Source organism: Neofelis nebulosa, chromosome 2, assembly GCF_028018385.1.
Source record: "Neofelis nebulosa isolate mNeoNeb1 chromosome 2, mNeoNeb1.pri, whole genome shotgun sequence".
In the NCBI taxonomy this organism is placed as follows: Eukaryota; Metazoa; Chordata; class Mammalia; order Carnivora; family Felidae; genus Neofelis; species Neofelis nebulosa.
This window is the reverse complement of record NC_080783.1, coordinates 137,213,532-137,231,098: the sequence shown is the minus strand read 5'-3', so window position 1 is coordinate 137,231,098 and position 17,567 is coordinate 137,213,532. Positions and strand designations below refer to the sequence as shown.

Here is a 17,567-nt window from a genome sequence, read left to right as displayed (position 1 = left end):
ATTGATTGGGGTGTGAGGAATGATGAAGGAGTAGAGCCTCAAATGATGTGCAGTTTCCAACTTGGACAAATGGACAAATTGCTGAGATGGGGAAGTTCAGAGGGAGAAATGTTACAGGGAAAGATATTTGGAGAGAGATTATGAAATCTGTTAGAAATGAGTTCGAGGTGCTTATGCAGCATTTAAATTGAGAATGTCACATAGAAATTGCTTAAATGGTTATAGAATTGAAGACCAATGTTCATATTCATGTGGATAAAAGACATGGGCATGAGTGGCATATAGTTTATAATAGGAGTGAATGATATCAGCAGAATATTTAGAGTTAAAAAAATGGAATTGAGGGCTAGAACCCCAAGGAGCACCAACATTTAAAGAGGTAAAAGAATACCCAAAATGAGACTGAGAAAGACAAGTAGGGTGGAATGAAAAGGACACTAAAACAGGGAGCTTGGAAAGAAGGAAAAAGAGAAGACAGTAGTCAACAGAACTAAATAATTCAGAAAGGGTAAGTGATTTAAGAACTAGGCAGTTTCCACTGGATGTATTACTCGAAAAGAGGAGGCAATTTATTTGAGTAGTGAGGACACAAACCAGGTGCTTGGAGAGTGGAGGTGAGGAGGTAGAAACAGTAAATGAAGATCGTGAAGAATGGAGCAGTAAGCTTCAGGGAATAGTTTTCCTTGAGATTGTAGACATTTGAGCATGTTTAAATACAAGTAGAAAGTGAAAATAGAATGAAGGACTTTAAAGGTACATGGTGGTTCAATCACACTTGCTTTGTGAGCAAACTGCTTGATTTTTCTGATCCCAATTCTTTCATCTGCAATATGGGGATATAAAATAGTGCTGACTTCATGAGCTCTAATGACATAACCCATACAGAGCCTCACATATTACCTGGAATATACTAATCACTTCATAAATACTGGTTAATATTAAATAGCTTAAGGAGTGGAGTTGGGATAGGAGGAAAGTATAAAATGGGGATTTGGATCCGTGACTATGTATAGATTTGGCAACAGGAAATTAACAGGTTGAGTCACATAACCACTATTCTTCACCAAGCACAGAGCAGAAAAAAAAATGGTAGAAGAATCAGAGGTTTAAGAAGTGAGAAAAAGGACTGCATTCCTTATTTCTAAGGGAAGATGGAAGGAAGTAAAGAAATTAAATTTATCAGGTATCTTTTATGAATCATGCATTAAAGCAAATGCTTTGTTTATATTATCTCATTCAGTTCTCAAAATAGTTATTATTCCCATTTCCCAGATGAGCAAACTGAAGTTTCTATATTACAGTAGGCTAGGGTAATAATAACATCAACCAATGATTCAATATGGAATAAGTTTATTTCTTGCTGTCAGAACAGTCCAGGAGAGTGACAGGGCTCTATTGCCATAGCCACTTAAGAATTGAGGTCTATAAAAGCTTTGCCATGTTCAACGGTATGATTTCCAAGTTTGGCATCTCCAGCCAAGTGGAAACTAGCAAGGAGGGGCTTCTACCTGTTTTGGTGGTAGTGGTTGTGGTGGTGGTGGTGGTGGTGGTGGTGGTGACAGTGACATGGTGGTGGTGGTGGTGGTGGTGATGGTGACAGTGGTGGTGGTGGTAGTGGTGGTGGTGGTTGTGGTGGTGGTGATGACGGTGACAGTAGTGGTTGTGGTGGTTGTGGTGGTGGTGATGGTGACAGTGGTGGTAGTGGTGGTGATGATGGTGACAGTGGTGGTTGTGGTGGTGGTAGTGGTGGTGGTGGATGTGGTGGTGGTGATGACGGTGACGGTGGTGGTGGTGGTGGTGGTAGTGGTGGTGGTGGATGTGGTGGTGGTGATGACGGTGACAGTGGTGGTGGTGGTGGTGATGGTGACAGTGGTGGTTGTGGTGGTGGTGGTGGTTGTGGTGGTGGTGATGATGGTGACAGTTGTGGTTGTGGTGATGGTGACGGTGACAGTGGTGGTTGTGGTGGCTATGGTGGTGGTGGTGATGGTGACGGTGACAGTGGTGGTGGTGGCGGTTGTGGTGGTGGTGGTGGTGGTGGTGATGATGGTGACCGTGGTGGTGGTGGTGGTGGTGGTGGTGATGGTGGTGGTGGTGGTGGTGGTGACAGACAGTGGTGGTGGTGGTGGTGGTGGTGATGGTGGTGGTGATGGTGATGATGGTGACAATGGTGGTGGTGGTGATGGTGGTAATGGTGATGATGGTGACGGTGGTGGTGGTGGTGATGACTGTGACAGTGGTGGTGGTGATGGTGGTGGTGATGACGGTGACAGTGGTGGTGGTGGTGGTAGTGGTTGTGGTGATTACAGTGATGGTGGTGGTGGTGGTGGTGGTGGTGACAGTGACAGTGGTGGTTGTGGCGGTTGTGGTGGTGTGGTGGTGGTGGTGGTGATGGTGATGATGGTGACAGTGGTGGTGGTGGTGGTAGTGGTGGTGGTGATGATGGTGATGGTGGTGGTGGTAGTGGTGACAGTGACAGTGGTGGTTGTGGTGGTTGTGGTGGTTGTGGTGGTGGTGGTGATGATGGTGACAGTGGTGGTGGTGCTGGTGATGGTTTGTTGGTTTGCTGTGGGCCTGGAAGATGGTATTGGCCAGACTGGGAAGGGATGCCCATAACCTCTGTACATACCCCATTGACTAGAAATCAGCCACATGCCACAACCAGCAATCTCTATAAATGTTTATTTGTTTGAAGAGGCTTGGGAGAAAGGAAGAAGATCACAAGTTTATTTTAAAAACACTGAGTTTAAGATTAGTTTATATGTTTAAATGGAATTTCCCGTGTAGAAATAGAGTTTGAGAGAATCTCAATGGGGTTTGGAGAACCCTGAAGCTGTCAAGTAAATGAGAACACCAAGCTTTGAAACAAATAAGATTGCCCAAAAAAGATATTACAGTAGTCATAAAATGTAATATTTTCATAGACAAAATAGCACTGAGAGAATCCCTACCTATTAATTTAAAAGTTTGTAAACATTGGGGCGCCTGGGTGGCACAGTCAGTTAGGCGTCTGACTTCAGCCAGGTCACGATCTCGCGCGGTCTGTGAGTTTGAGCCCCGCGTCGGGCTCTGGGCTGATGGCTTGGAGCCTGGAGCCTGTTTCCGATTCTGTGTCTCCCTCTCTCTCTGCCCCTCCCCTGTTCATGCTCTGTCTCTCTCTGTCCCAAAAATAAATAAAAAACGTTGAAAAAAAATTAAAAAAAAAAAAAGTTTGTAAACATAAAATGGGGGTTGAGTCCCCAAAATGCTAAGTAAACACTTAGAATTACTATTCCAGAAACTATAGTAAAGAAGTATACGTGATCATTTACAATACCACAGTTCACTTTTCAAATGTCTTTCTTCCCCTGTACCAATAAAAGTATTTGGTATACAATTAAAGACGAAGTAGCAAAGGAGACATTGTCTACTTAGGAACTGGAAACAGTTATTGATGATGCCTGGCAACTAACCGATAATCTATTTAAGATTATTCTGTTGCATTTGATTCATTTTCCTGATATATTTCAGGCCATATACTAACTATGTAAACCAAGATTTAAAGCAAGCAACCATCACATGGGTGGCTCAGTAAGTTAAGCATCTGACTTGTGATTACAGCTTGGGTCATAATCTCACAGTTTCATGAGTTCTAACCACAGGTTGGGCTCTATGCTGATGGCGCAGAGCCTACCTGGGATTCTCTCTCTTTCTCCCCTCTCACTTTCTCTCTCCTTCTCTCTCTGCCTTTCCCCAATCTCACTGTCTCTGTCTCTCTCAAAATAAATAACTTAACTTTTGTCACAAAAACAGACACTCAGATCAATGGAACAGAACAGAGAACCCAGAAATGGACCCACAAACGTATGGCCAACTAATCTTGGACAAAGCAGGAAAGAACATCCAATGGAATAAAGACGGTCTCTTCAGCAAGTGGTGCTGGGAAAACTGAACAGCGGCATGCAGAAGAATGAACCTGGACCATTTTCTTACACCATACACAAAAATAAACTCAAAGTGGATGAAAGACCTCAGTGTAAGACAGGAAGCCATCAAAATCCTTGAGGAGAAAGCAGGCAAAAACCTCTTTGATCTTGGCCACAGCAACTTCTTACTCAATACGTCTCTGGACGCAAGGGAAACAAAAGCAAAAATGAACTCCTTGGACTTCATCAAAATAAAAAGCTTCTGCACAGCAAAGGAAACAATTAGCAAAACTGAAAGGCAACCGAAAGAATGGGAGAAGATATTTGCAAATGACATATCAGATAAAGGGTTAGTATCCAAAATCTAAAAAGAACTTATCAAACCCAAACACCCAAAAAACAAACAATCCAGTGAAAAAATGGGCAAAAGACATGAATAGACACTTCTCCGAGGAGATATCCAGATGGTCAACCGACATGAAAAAAATGCTCAACATCACTCATCATCAGGGAAATACAAATCAAAACCACCATGAGATACCACCTTACACCTGTCAGAATGGCTAACACTAACAACCCAGGCAACAACAGATGTTGGTGAGGATGCGGAGAAAGAAGATCTCTTTTGCACTGCTGGTGGGAATGCAAGCTGGTGCAGCCACTCTGGAAAACAGTAGGGAGGTTTGTCAAAAAATTAAAAATAGAGCTACCCTATGACCCAGCAATTGCCCTACTAGGTATTTATCCAAGGGATACAGGTGTGCTGTTTCAAAGGGACACATGCACCCCAATGTTTATAGCAGCACTATCAACAATAGCCAAAGTATGGAAAGATCCCAAATGTCTATGAATGGATGAATGGATAAAGAAGATGTGGTACATATATACAATGGAGTATTACTCAGCAATCGAAAAAGAATGAAATCTTGCCATTTGCAACAACGTGGATGAAACTAGAGGTTATTATGCTAAGAGAAATTAGTCAGTCAGAGAAAGACAAATATCATATGACTTCACTTATACGAGGACTTTAAGACTCAGAACAGATGAACATAAGGGAAGGGAAGCAAAAAGAATATAAAAACAGGGAGGGGACAAAACATAAGAGACTCTTAAATATGGAGAACAAATAGAGGGTTACTGGAGGGGTTCTGGGAGGGGGATGGGCTAAATGGTTAGGGGGCATTAGGGAATCTACTCCTGAAATCATTGTTGCACTATATGCTAACTAAGTTGGATGTAAATTTTTAAAAAAAATAGAATTAAAAAATTAAAAATTAAAAAATTAAAAAATAAATAAATAAACTTCAAAAGAAAATAAAGCAAGCAAGAAAACAAACAAAAACAAACCTCACAATCTTAATGGACATAATGCTCAACCCAGCAAAATCATACAATTCCTCTAGAATAAATTCCTTCAGGAACAGCAAGTGTAGTAAAAGGAGCAATAAACTTAGATTCTTTTTCCTAGTTCTGTAAATATCTCCTTGACTAATTTGGGGAAACCCTCTTTCCTTGGGGAGGGCTTCAGCTTTTCCATCTGTAAAGTGATGCAAGTTTGAACTAGATTAGATTCAGTTTATGAGACATTATTGGTGTTTATTATCAAATTCTGTGCCAACTATGGGGGGTAGAAAAATGGTTATGACACAATCCATGTACCAAGCTGTTCACCAGTAGTTGTCCCATCTTTCCTGGGCACATGGAAGACTAAACAGCCCAGTTCTGCTATCTAGAACCCTACGATTTATGATGGCCAGTGAAATATGAACAGCACAGACCAGGATGAGTCAGGATGCCCCTATTAAATTTCAAATCTTTCTCTTCCGCCATGGAAGTCAGAGAAAAATCCCTTTTGCTGAGAAGGTAGAGCCTCAAATTTGAAGTTGCCTGGATCTCTGAATCCCTGAATGGAATGGCAGACAGCCGTCCGTGAGAGCTGCCCTGATCTGCCTCAGACTCTTGCATGAGTGAGATGTAAACTTTTGTTCTGATAATCGTCTGAGTTATCCACAACAGAGCCTACTGTTTCCTCACAAAGGACACTAGTTATAAGGCAGGCAGGATACAACTTTGTACCATGGCATAAATAAAGTGCCCTTGACAGGGAAAGGGAAGAGGAATTAGTTATTTCTAAAGAAGTCGGGGAATATTCAGAAAGTAAAGATGAGTGTGGCAGTCTGAATGAAGCAACTAGAAATTTAACACTGAGATGGCAGTCAAGGATAGGCCCTTAGGGAAAATCTAAGAATTAGACAAAGGCAAGGTAATAGAGAAAACTGAGAAGACAGAGGGGAAAAGAAAAAACCAAAAGGAAATGGTGAACTCAAACCCAGAAAGGAGAACATTCCAAGTCAGAAACAGTTTATAAAGTTGTTTCCTGGGAGATCATGAGATGTCATCTGAGAAGAGGCCATTTGATTTGAAATTATGGAAGTCTTGAAGACAATCTAGATTATAGTCATTTGAGAGATGAAAAGGAGGTAAGATATGCTTATGATAAAATATTAGAATAGCATTTATCACAGTTGGGAAATACTTGCTGCACAAAATGCTCCCCCAAAATGCGGAGAGGTTTAAGGTCAAATACATTTTGGACATGCTGCATACTTTATACCTACAAGGACATTTCTTAAAGATCTATTCAGAATTTTCTCATGAGAAAATGGGGGGGGGGGTGTGTGCAGGGGTGGTTATCATTTACTTACAAACTGATAATACCAAAGCAAGAAAGCAAAAATAGCATCCTAAAACAAGTCCACAAGTGTTGATCAATAATATTTAGCTTCTACTGTCACTAACTTTTGTGTCAGTAAGCAAAATAAAATACATGACTAAGGAACAATTTGGATAAAATTTTAATTGAGTATGTTCTGAAAATAAAAGAACCAATAAAATATGTCACTTCTGATGTAACACATTTGTAGAGAAGTCAGATTGGCAGCCTGATCACAATGATGAGATGTCTGATTTTGGCCAATTTTCTGTTTTTTCTTAACATAATTTATTGTCAAATTGGCTAACATACAGTGTGTGAAGTGTGCTCTTGGTTTGGGGCATAGATTCCTGTGGTTCATCGCTTACATACAACACCCAGTACTCATCCCAACAAGTGCCCTCCTCAATGTGATTTTGGCCAATTTTCACAAGTTCCCTTCCTCTGATCTGTAAAACAGAAATAAGAATAATATCTACTCCAGGAGGTTTTGGGGGGAGTCAAAATAAAACATGGAAAGCACTTAGAATATTGCCTGGCACGTAGACAATGCTCAATAAATATTAACAATTATTATTACCATTACTATGAAACTTTTCATATCTCCAGCATTAAGCTGACATCTGGCAGAACTCAAAACCTGGGCTCCCTGATGAAGTGATGTTAGCGACTCTGGAAAGCGTTAAGACATAATTTACACACTAATAATCAAGAGCTGACAGAGAAACGATTATGTTTGGTTACTTCGATTTCATGTAGAGAAATCTGTACTTGAAAATGAACTGCCAGTAGCCAGGATTCTTGCAGGAGAACAATACTTGTGGGATTTGCTTATTGTCCATGTGATTGCATGAAAAAGGAATAATTTAATGCATATTCCTATCTGGGCTTCACACTTAAACACACACATGTTCCTAGCTGAGTGCATAACAAGTCTGTGCTTTTCTATCACCACCCTAATCATTGGATTAAATCATTCCTCAAGGAATCTGTTTTCTGAAAGGATACTAGATAAAAATGTTTAGCCATTTTTATAATTAAAGGCAATTCTTTAAACCTTAACATGAATTAAAAACTTGAACATAAAGCCTGCTCTGAGGAAAATGCGATTATGTATGTTGCTACTGCCAAAGAATTCCCTCCCCGAGAACTTACACCCTGTGATTTTGTGGGCTGTGAACATCGTGAGAGCTTTCCTCTCAAACCTCCCAGACTGAGCATTGCCTCCCACACAGCTTTTTTTTTAAAAAAACATAGGATTTTTAACTCATTTTTGCCTTTAATGCCAGACTTATTCTGAGGTGATTTATGGAATCCAGCATTAAGCACAGAAAAAGTTGTTGAAGTCACCTCTCCCCCATGTTGCAGTAAAAATAAATAGCTGAAGCTATCTGCAAAACAATGGTCCTAGGTTGTGTAGATTTAAAACTCATGCTCTGAGAGCAGCACTGAATTCCCCTTAGAATGCCTTTGGAGATGGGATTTTTATATCAGCCATCTGGGCTTTTTATATCTGCCAACCTCAGAAGGCATTTTACACATTCCCTGTCTGTCCAGAGAGAGGTCCCTGAAAGCCCATAATAATTGCGCTATGGTGAGAAGAGCAACCCAATGGTTCCTGGTTGCTATCTTCCACCTCTACTGAGACCATGCAGACTCTTCTTTCCCTCTTCTGGCACCATCAAAGCCAAAAGGAAGGCAACCTGTTCACCTACATTTCAATAATTCTACCACAGGTCTCTGCTTTCCAAGGTGGAGAGGAGTGTTTTAGGAGAAAGGGGTGTCACTCCAGTGTCCTGTTGTTATTATGTGAGCTTTCCAAATTTCATCACATTCCCTTCAATCAGCCCCACCAGAAATAGTCAACCGGCTGACTTTGAAGTTACAAAACCCTTTTAATATAAAGAATAGAGTAAGATATGTCATGTGCACTTGACTCTTTCCACCACCAGCTTCACCTGGCCAATTCCTATTTATTCAAGTCTTACGTGTAACGTATGCAGGGACACTTTCTGTCAACCCTCTCCCCCCACACACACCAGTCTATAATAGGTCCCTCTATACTGTGTTCTCAGAATTAGAAATTTTCTTCATTGCATTTAACACAACTCTAAGTATGGGGTGATCTATAATTCTGTTTTAGTGTTTTTCTCCCCCACTGGACTGTTTGCCCACCAATGGTTACTGTTGAATGAGTGTTGATCAAATGGATCATTGAGGGTAGTGTCTTTCATTAAAGAAGCAAGGCTGATGAGATTATGGCTGTGCTTAGATTTCAGTTGTCAAACAGAGGCATGATGAGGGAGAAATCGGGATGAGCCACTGCATCACTTTGGCATTTAGAAAAGCATTTAATCTAACTATAATTCATTTCTGGAGCCTGGCCCTTTAAATTTTAAATGCAGCAAATAAACACACAGATATCATCATATCCTTGGGAATACTATTTCTCCCCTGTTATTGTTTTCTATAACTGACTCAAAACATTAAAATGCAGTGCCTGCTTTTGTAGCCAAACACATAGGATCCAAAGTACCATTACAAAATAGCCCATTGAGGAGAATAAAAATTTACTACCATCTTCTATTTGTTTCCCTGATCAATTGCCTCTAATGGCTACTCTGTGCTATTCCCCTGCCTTCTCTGCTGTTGATGTCTTTCCGGCTGCCTCGTTTTCTACTTGGTGTCCTCTCTGTACTTCACATACTTTATCATAGGCACACTCTCCACTGGTGAATTTTCCACTGTGTGGAAGATTCAGAGCACATCATTAACCCCAGACTGACCTCCTGCTCCTGACATTTACAGAACTGCCCAGAAGTGCCCCTCTCCCCTTACAGCTGGTCTGTGCTCAGAAAATGCAAGCAATTATAATACTGTCCTGAGGTAAAAACATAATTAGGAAATCAAATCACTGGAGGCAAAAATATCCAGAATAATGCTTTCCAAAGCCAAACATAAGTGATTTATTAAAAATTATCTGTTCTCATTTGTTAGGCCGTTTTCCAGAATTCAAAATCTCATTTAACACTTCTATCCTTACCTATGATGGCACATAAAAGGTTATTTGAAATGTTGTTTATAATTATGAGTTCTTGTGGTCTTACAGAAATCAAAATACCAAGAACAAATATATGCAAGGATAACAAAGCAGTTGCAAGCAAATGTTTTTTCCTCTAAATAGATTCTCAAAATTTCCTCTTACTGAATAAAATCAACGATGTGAGTGGGTTCTGCTAGAAAATATTAACAGGCCTACAAGCAAATTGATTCAATAAATACTTACCAGGTGCCTGGCATGTATCTGACACTGATGAAATACAAAACTAAGTCAATCTGTAACCTCTTTATTCCTCAGTATCTTCATCTGCAAAAGCATAACAATAATAGCACCTAAATCAAATATTTGTTGTATTGCATGAGTTAATACATGTGAAGGACTCGGGGAGGGCCTGGCATCTAGTAAAGGTTCAAGAATGACAGTTATAGTTATTTTTATATTATTGTTTTAATAATAATTATAATGGTAATTAATTGTTGTAATTACTAATTTTTTTTTTAAAAATTTTTAACGTTTATTTATTTTTGGGACAGAGAGAGACAGAGCATGAACGGGGAAGGGGCAGAGAGAGAGGGAGACACAGAATCGGAAGCAGGCTCCAGGCTCTGAGCCATCAGCCCAGTGCCTGACGCGGGGCTCGAACTCACGCTCCGCGAGATTGTGACCTGAGCTGAAGTCGGACACTTAACCGACTGAGCCACCCAGGCGCCCCAATGTAATTACAAATTATTGTAATAATGAAGAAGACTCAGTCTAATGGCAAGACTTAAATGTAAGCATATCAATATGGACTTCCTGTGGTTGTTTTGGAAGTTTCTAGTGTTTTTTCAAACCTCATTTGCCTCTATAATATCACTACATGAGTAACAAGTCTGGTACAGATCTGACCGAGCATTGGACATCTCAGAGACTTTAAACCAAACCAGTAAAATAAGATCTTGCCTGACCTCTTCTTCCCCTTCACTCATTTCCAGAGAAAGCTTGGAAATACTTCTTTCTGGAGAAGGCCCAAGTTTCCAGCTCAGTCTATCCTGGATCACTTTTTGACTACCTTAAAGTGAACCTGATTATCAGGTTAAACTCTGAACATAATTTGTTTATCTGTTCCTTTTATTTATTTTTTATTTTTTATTTTTTTGGTAGGGAGAGAAGTGTAATCTATGAAATGGATAATTATAAAACTAACAAGCATTTCCATAATCCTTTGAACCAGACACTCTTGCAAGCACTTTCTATGTATTGTTGTTTAATTCTCACAATAACAGTTATTATCCCCAATTTACTGATGAGGAAGTTGAGGCACAGAGACATTAAGCAATTCACCCAAAGTCACACAGTTAACCAGGATTTGAAATCAGTCAATGCTCTTAAGCACAACAATATACTGGTGCTTATACTACTCTATTCCCACCTACATAATAAATTTTGCATTAGCCAAAACTTCTAGTGTTTTAAGGCCAGAAGCCTTAGGAGCTCCTGAGTGGGAAAAAAAAGCATTTGTTTTGTCCTATTCAACAAAGTTTAACTGTGCAGTTCCTACAACTAAGGTTACCATACATCTAACTTACCCAGGACAGTCCCAGTTTGCACCTGTTGTCCTGGTGACAATTATAAACAGCACTCCCTTTCACTTTCAATGGCATCCTTCTGAATAATTTAAATTATATGTCTGGTCTCTAACTTAATATGTCTGAAAATGGGAAATGAATCTGTGTGTATATGTGTGTCTATGTTTCCCTTCAGATTTTGAATTATTTTGCTTTTTTTTATTTTGCTTTTGTTTTGTTTTTTGAGAGAGAAAGAGTGAGCATGAGCAGAAGAGAGGCAGAGGGAGAGGGGAAGAGAGAATCTCCATACCCAGTGGAGAACGCAACACAGGGCTAGATCTCACCACTGTAAGATCATGACCTGACCCAAAATCAAGAGTCAGATGTTTAACCAACCGAGCCACCCAGGAGCCCCTTGAATTCTTTACATTTAAAATGCTTTTTTAACATTTTTTTGAACTTTTTTTCATGAATTTGTCTCGCACAGATTTCTTCATTTAAAACTAAAGCATCCATCTTCGTTGTCCCCTGGCAATAGGGGTAGGGAGTATGAGGAGTAATGGGCCTTTCCACCCATGACACAAAGTGTTGACAATATGTCTAATTAGAACTCAGTTACTTTCCTATTTTTCTGCTTAGTTCATGAATTGTTGTTGAAGTTACTTTTATAAAAGTATTTGAATGCATCCTTTACCAAACACTATTAATCACTTTCAATTTGTCTCAATCTCCACATTGACGTATTCACTCATCTGATTATTAAGTAAGAGAAAAGCATCCTCTTCTGATGCATGAAATTTTCAGGGGTGGCTTCAAAGTTTTCATGCATTTTGGGGGTATATATAAAGTAACAAGTAATGGGTTTTATTTCCCCCAGTGAATTTTCATTGCTTCTTGTTCTGGTTTAGTTGTCCTTGATGCTGCTTTGTTTTATGACTTCCTCTCATCCTCTCTTAATCCAAAAATAAATAAATAATATTCACAATTATACCTCTTTTATATGCCTTCTGGGTATCTACCCGCCACTTCTCATTGTTTTAAAAACAGAGTGAGTCTCCTGTTACAGATTAGAAGGAGATATCTGACTAGAACGCCCTTCTTGTCTTCTCCCTCTGGTAAAATCTTACCTATCCTTCCAAGCCCAAATTAAATATCTTCTCTTCTGTGAACCCTCTAGCCAGAATTAATTGCTACCCCCTCTGTGATACTGCAGTTTTGCTCATTCTGTATTATGATTTTATCCTCATCTGTCACCTCCATCAGTTGCAAGCTTACTCAGAGCAAGGACTATATCTTACTCGTTTTTATATCTCTCCCTTGGCCTTAACACAAGGTCCGGAATATATATATTAAAAAATGCTTGATAATGAATAATACTTTATAGCACACAAAATTATCTCACATATATTATCTCATCTTAGGTCTATAGCAATATTATGTAGTATAAGATTATGAATTTCTGCACTTCATAGATGAAGAAACTGAGATCGATAAAGGATATGGAGAGAGGCTGTAAACCAGTCTATATGTTTCTAACTAATTAGATTTATACAAATTATACATGACCTAGTTTTCCAGGGCTTCAAAATCAATAACTTCGATTTAAGAACTATTTGATTTGACAACTTTTTTCTAGTGTCCAGAGAAGACTTCTGAATTTTTTTTTTCTGTTTTGAGTTTATAGTAACAGAGTTATCAGATTTGCTATAAAGTTCACCATGGCAGCTTCACTTGACACAAACTATAAGGACACACTATATACACAAGTCAAGAAAGACAGGCCTTGAAATTATATTTCCCAAGTAGATTTCCATGAATTTTAGAAATTGACTGGCTTCCGCAGAGCAGACCTTGGCCAATGTTCATGATGCCAGCCTACCAAGAAAATTTCCATGCAACAACAGACCATAGACAGCTAAGGCAACATGGGTAAGACTGCTCTCAGACCACTGAAAAGTTGTCTAAGCTCCCTTTGCAGTGGTCCCATCCTTTTCCTCTTAAATCACTCATTTATTTTTCTCTCTAAGGAGGTGGGGATGCAAGAAAAGACATTGACATAATTTACACTTGACTCCTGAACAAGAAATAATGTGAGCTTACCAAATTTTCTGAATTACTAAATTTACTAAATATATATAACATTATACATATTAGATATGTATTAGATACATATCATTAGATATAAAGATAGTGTATATATTTCCTTCTCCATTCATTACTAAAATCATTTTTAGTCCGGAAACACAAAATAAATTAAGTATATAAGCAAAGGGAACAGAATCAGCAAGTTGAGCCTAAGCTACAGTGTACCATGGTCAGATTGAAATAAGACAAGTCAGGAGTGTTTGTTCTTTTAGCCAGTATTTACTGAGCACCTGCTATGTACCAGGCATGGTGCTACATGTTAGAGAGTTAGTACGAGATGAAATTGACATGGTTCCTGACTTCACAGAGCTTCTACTCTCACAGGAAAGCAGACTTTGAACACTTACCTGCAGTAAACTCTAAGTGCTACTATTCAAAATGTCCACAGAAGCCTGAGGAAGTGATATTTAAGCTCAGACTAGTGGATAGATATGTTACTTAAATAAGGGAGGGTCAGGAAGATAGGGAAATGAGAATGTGCTTTTCAGGTGGAGAAAGATAAGGACACTAATGAGAGCCTACTGCCACATACTCTCTCTGATTAAGAAACACTAAATCTGGCTGTTTGAGTAACCACAAGAAATTAAGAATATAAGGAGAGAGTCAAAGCTCAAAGGGGTAGATAGAATGTAAATCCTGGAGTACCTTAAGTCATGTTAAGGAGTTAGGGCTTTAGAACATTCAAAACAATGGTATACCAGTGAAGTGAGAGGAGTGCTGACATGATAGACCATTCATTGACTGCTGGATGAAAAAAGGATTGGAGGAGGCAAGATTGGTGGTAAGGAAACCATTAGGGAGCTATTACAAAGTCCCAGTGTAATAGATTGCAAAAATGGCTATGAAATATTCCTCTCCCTCTATCCACAACCTTTGGCAGTGTCTTGCCACAGTGAGTCAGGGGCTCTGGATGACACTAACAAATACAGCTCAAGGGCCTGAAAAATACTTGTACATCGGGGCTTCTTCTCTTTTACTGCACTTAGAATACCGAGACCACCATGTGGATGAGCTAGCCTGCTGAAGAATGAAAAGCCACATATGGAAAAGAATCCAGCACCCTGGTCAAAAGCCATACAGCCATGAGCTGAGAGCCTGTCCATCACCATATATGTAAGTAAGGCCATGGTAGGTCATTAAGCCACCAGCGATCTCAGTAGATCACAGACACAAGAGTAAGCCCAGCAGAGCTTAGCCAAACTTGTCCAGACCTAAAAAACTACACAGCTGGCACACATAATTGTGAGTAAAGTAAAATGATTTATATTTTAAGTCACTATGTTATGGGAAATTTTGTATTGTGCAGCAAACACTAACTGATACACTTGGCAAGAGATGATTCTGGCCTGAACTAGAAGGTTAGTGGTGAGGACCAGCAGAAGATCATCAGATCAGGAGATATTTGGGTGTTTTGATCAAAAGAACCCCATTATGCATGGCTTGACCAATAGGTAGATAGTGGGTCCTACTAGCTGAACTAGAGAACAGTAAAGGAGAAAAAAAATATACGGAGGAAGATGGCAAGTACAGTTGAGAATGTGTAGAACTTCAGGTGATTCCAACAGGCCAACAGATAGATGGTTGGAGAACACTCAAGAGAGATCCAGGCTGCAGATACAGATTTAAGATTTGTTGGTATAGAGATTCTGGTATAGAAGTCATGATAAACTTTCCTGAGCAGAATGAGGAGAGTGAGAAGCCTAAGGGGCTCTGGTAATTACTATGTCATTTTGGACAAGTTACTCAACATTTCTGAGCATGTTTTACTACCTGTAAAATGATGTAATGTTAACCGACTTACTGAGCTATAATAAAGATTATATAAAATTTATTCAGTTTCAATCATCTGACACACAGTAAGGAATTAAAAACTGCTGATTACCATCCCCATCACTTACAACTAAACTGCACAACAATGTATTCGAGTCAGTTTTGCTCCTTGCTTTTAGTTCTTGAATATTTTAGGATTAGTGGTGAGTTTCAATCATGGGCAATAAGAATACTAAATCCTCCACTCTTCTTTTGAAATCTATAACAATTGTTTCTTAAGTTACATGCATCAGAATTACCTGTGATTATTAAATATGCAAATTCCTTAGCTCCACCCTTGACCTTCTGAACTAGAAAGTCTAGAGGATGCAAACAGGATCCTACATTTTTAATAAGCTCCCAAAGTGATTCTATACACACACTCCAAAGGTTCACAACCCAACCCTTCCCTGTGGCCCTTTATTAATAATTAAAAGACAAGCAGAACTGGCTGAAGTTTATTCGCTATCCTATGAAATTTACACACAAATGGCTACTTCCTTTTTTTTAATATGAAATTTATTGTCAAATGGTTTCCATAAACACCCAGTGCTCATCCCAACAGGTGCCCTCCTCAATGCCCATCACCCACCTTCCCATCCCTCCCACCCCCATCAACCCTCAGTTTATTCTCAGTTTTTAAGAGTCTCTTATGGTTTGCCTCCCTCCCTCTCTAATCGTCTCCCACAACTCTACCCCCACTACTACCACCATCACAGGTAAAACTCTGCAAATACTCCCCCTGCCTGTGAGTTTGACTGGTCTTTCTTGAAATGGAAATCCTTGGCTTCTTCCTGAACCATTTTGTTGTATTTCTGAAGTAGAGTCTGACCCATCCCACCATCCCAAAGCATCCCTTTCAGAGCAGCATACTTGATCTCCTAGTGAAGTTCCAACTCATCACTCAGGCAGCTCTGCATGGTTTAATACGCAGTTACATACATTACATGGTTTTAGACTCATGAAATCGGTTGCTGACTAAGAATAAATATTGTCTCACAGCTGTTAGAAAGGTTCAAATACTTTAAACTGAATGCAGGAAGAAAATAGGTCCAATCTGTTCTGTTCTGCAAACTGTCAATACAGACTGTTAAGCAGGCACGTCTGATACTTTTCTTTTTGCACAAATTACAGGGTAGAATAGAAACCAGAATAGCATGAATAGAAAGTCATATTTCAGGAGAATAAAGGCAGTGGCAAATCAATGAGCTGAACCTGCACAGGTAACTACTTGTCATGAGTGTCTGAAGCTAAGTCCATCTGAAGAGAGGAGGAAGCACTTCAAGACAGAGGTCTCTAATCACAGGGCACTGTTCTAGGCACATGTTTTTCTTTTTTTTTTTTTAATATGAAATTTATTGTCAAACTGGTTTCCATACAACATCCAGTGCTCATCCCAACAGTCTAGGCACATGTTTCTATGAACTTGCTCGTTCATAACACTTGGAATCAAAAATTCAGGGCCCAAAAATAAACTGTATTCGTCTTTCTGAGAGCAATTTGCCTATTTCTTAGCAGCTGCAGCAGAAGGGAGAAGATAAGCTAGGGAGCCACACACATGTTCTAAAATAGCATTAAAGGCCTATGATTAAAATACCTTTAAATCTGTTCAAAAACACATTCCAGCTCAAAGCACTTCTCCTTCCCAGCTCTCTCTCTGTCTCAACCCCCGCCTGCAGAGAGCCTGTGTAATTGCCGAATCACTGATGTTTGAAACAAAGAAAAGATAATCCTTCTCTGAATAAAATCATTAAGAGAGTGAAGAAAGCCCAATCTCCGTGCTCCTATCATGAGATTGGGTTTTAATATTTCTGCTGGTACATTGTGAAATACTTATTTTTAAATAATACGTTAGCAGCAGGCTGTTGATTTATTCCCGTTTGAATATTCAGCCCCCACACACCCATGTTAAAGCACATCCTGTGTCCTTAACATACTTCAGCCCAAATAATAATCACAGATTATTGGGAGTGTGCTGCTCACCCCAAGAGCACTGTGCACCACTCTGTTTCTACCTTCATGTGTAGAAAGTCTTTGGTCTTAAATTTTTTTTTTTATTCCAGAAGAAATCAATGTATATGCATATTGTTCTCAATCAGAAGAGGGTGCTCCTCAAAATGAAAAGATAGAGTGTGTCTCCCTATGCCTGTGGTCTGCTTTGATTCCACAAGCGCTAAACGTCATGGTCACTGATGGTAAGTCCCGTTGTGCACAATTGCTGGTAGCAGTTGACACTAGGCAACTCAAGGAATCTATTGAGAGCCACAGTTTCAGTCTCAAGAGAACTTTGATAGGTCAGGTGAGGAAAGGGGGATTGCTTATGTCACTCCTTCTTTTTTTAAATTTTTTTTAACGTTTATTTATTTTTGAGACAGAGAGAGACAGAG

At 39.4% G+C, this 17,567-nt stretch overlaps 1 long non-coding RNA gene across 1 annotated transcript; it reads left to right on the top strand.

The window, feature by feature from the left end:
* The first annotated feature begins 5,870 nt into the window (after positions 1 to 5,870).
* LOC131504321 (uncharacterized) lies at positions 5,871 to 14,582 on the top strand. The gene is made up of 3 exons (XR_009257917.1): positions 5,871 to 6,385; positions 10,213 to 10,451; positions 14,358 to 14,582. It is a non-coding gene; the product is annotated as an uncharacterized LOC131504321 (long non-coding RNA).
* Positions 14,583 to 17,567: the final 2,985 nt, after the last annotated feature.